Consider the following 2715-nt stretch of genomic DNA (forward strand, 5'->3'; position numbering starts at 1 on the left):
AAAAATATTTATATATATATATATATATATATATATATATATATATAGAGAGAGAGAGAGAGAGAGAGAGAGAGAGAGAGTGTCAAAGAGCATTTTTTAATGAAAATGAACGTATTACTGAGAAAATCAGCAAGCATATCATGTTTGAAGGGTTAAGACTAGTCTTATGAAACTTTGTTTCTGTTATTTACAGTAATGTATGTGTGTACTGCATTGTGATGTAAAGTTCCTTACTTTGGAGGAGTGTGGCAGTCTAAAAATGGCTTGAAATGCCTGCCAGACCTAAGCAGGCATAAAAGATAAGCATTGGGAAAGCAGTCAGACCTGGAAATTAAAAATGCAGAGTCATCATCACTTAGTGGCTAATGTGGTTTAGTTAAGTATCCCCAAAAGACCCATATGTTAAAGGCTGGTCCCCAGCATGGTACTATATGGAGGTGGTAAGTCCTTTGGGAGGTGATGACTAATGGGAGGTTCTTTAGTCACTGGAGGTATGACCTTGAAGAGGACTGGGGGATTCTTGATCTATTCCTGGTCCTCTTTGCTTCTGGGCTCAAGAGGTGAGCAGGCTTGCTCTGACTTGTATTCCTGCCACAATGTGCTGCCTCGCCATGACCAAAGTCATGGGGCCAATTAATCAACCCCAAAACTGTAAACTTCCTGACCATGAGGTGAGCTGTGTGCTCTACCATGTGCTCCTTGCCATTGCCATCTAGTATATCCACCAAAGAGCCAAAATGATTGTCTCTACCTGATCTTGTACTTGAACCTCCAAAACTGTGAACTAAAATACGTCTTTATTTGTTACAGGTTAATAAGCCTAATATTTTATTAAGGCAACATAAAGCTGAGTACCACAGTGGCATAGAAAGCTTTGGGATGATTGACATCATCTAAGAAAAGGGCATCAGGAGGAAAAAAGAGCCCGATCTCAAACCCTAGGAATACTAACAGACTGACAGAGGAAGAGCAACCAAAACCAAATGAAGGAGTAGTAAACAAGCAGGAGGGACACTGTGGAGTGGAGATTCTCCTGGCAAGTTTCTTCTACTCTTTTACAAGCCAAGCCAGTAACTAAAAGTTAAAAAGGAGGTATATCCCTTTCAGTCTCTCATTTTTATTTATTTTTTTTTAATATTTATTTTTTAGTTTTTGGCGGACACACATCTTTGTTTGTATGTGGTGCTGAGGATCGAACCCGGGCCGCACGCATGCCAGGCGAGCGCACTACCGCTTGAGCCACATCCCCAGTCCCCAGTCTCTCATTTTTAAAAAACTAAATGTGAATAAGGAAAGGGTTGGAGAATATTTATGCAGCAAGAGAATAAGAAAAACCCTAAGGAGCCTGGAAATTTACTTAGTCTGCTAATACACATATAGGAATACTTTTGATATTTTATGGTGAGTACCATATCCAAGAGAAGATGTTGGTGTCTATTTAAACCATCTTTTTGTATGTTTGAAGACAATACCTGGGAGAATCACGTCATAGTTTATCATTTTAGGGCTGTCAGCTTTCTAAAGGTATCAAACCACCACAGAGTAAATCATTTCATTAAAATATATTTTTCACTATCTTCTTGCAAATCTCACACTAAATTTCCAAAAGAAAAGGAGAATTCTCAATCATCTGAAAGCAAATGCTCTCAACAGAAAGTATAATGGAATTACAGGGTTGCCCTTTGTTTAGACTGGAGTTGTTCCAAAGCTATTATCCTAAGCCCCTGTCAATAAAAGCCACAGCCCTTAACATTCTGGGCAGCATCCTTATTTGAAGGTAGTGGGGCTCTCTTTAAACATGTAAGATATATCATCATGACTACTTTAAATGTCTTTGCCCTAGTTCATCATTTCTTATAAATAACATATGTGTACTCATGGTCTTAAAAAAACAGGACATTTCCAAGTATGGGATAACTTCCTTTTTCAACATTTACTTAGGGAAAGTAATAACCACTGCTGAGAACAACCGGTATATTATAGAACCAGGAAGATGATACTGAGATGGGCCCTAAAAATTACCTTACCAAGTTCCCCCATTTAACAGTTAAGAAAATGAGGGCTCTTCCCAGGTGGTCCAGAGGAAAGACTCTGGCTATCAGAGCCAGTCAAGTAAGGGCTTCAACCCTGCTTCTGTTCATTAGAGTTAGTTTCTTGATTTTTTTTTTAAATAAGGGTTGAAGGTTTGGTTTCCAAAACTGTAATGGTTTCACTCATCATGGGATTTCCCTACTCAAGTAGTCTCAATTTCTCTAATAAAGAGAGACAAATAGAAAAATTTAAAGTAAGGGTATCTGTCACCAACCTCACCTAGGAGCACGAAAGGGAAACAGCGTACTTAACAGCACTTAGTACAGTGCTGGCACATAATGGTACCAAAAGTGAATCCCTCCCCTGCAGTCTCCATTCTCTTTTCTGTTCAATGCAGAGCCCAAATTGAGACCCTACTCTGATTTCCTCAGTGACTTTACCATACACAAAAGAAAAACGCCAAAGAATATATACTTTATATTTCTATTGGTATTTATTTATTTAGGTACTGGGGCTCAAACCCAGGGTCTTATGCATGCTAGGCAAGTGCTCTACATCTGAGCTGCACTCCCAAACCCTATTGATCTTTATTTAAATAAGAAATAAACATTAAGTGGTTTCTTATAACATATCTAAATACCAATTCAATATAAGAGAGCACTGCTTTTTTTTTTTTTTTTTTTT

The sequence above is a fragment of the Marmota marmota genome, unplaced genomic scaffold, assembly GCF_001458135.2.
Source record: "Marmota marmota marmota unplaced genomic scaffold, marMar, whole genome shotgun sequence".
In the NCBI taxonomy this organism is placed as follows: Eukaryota; Metazoa; Chordata; class Mammalia; order Rodentia; family Sciuridae; genus Marmota; species Marmota marmota.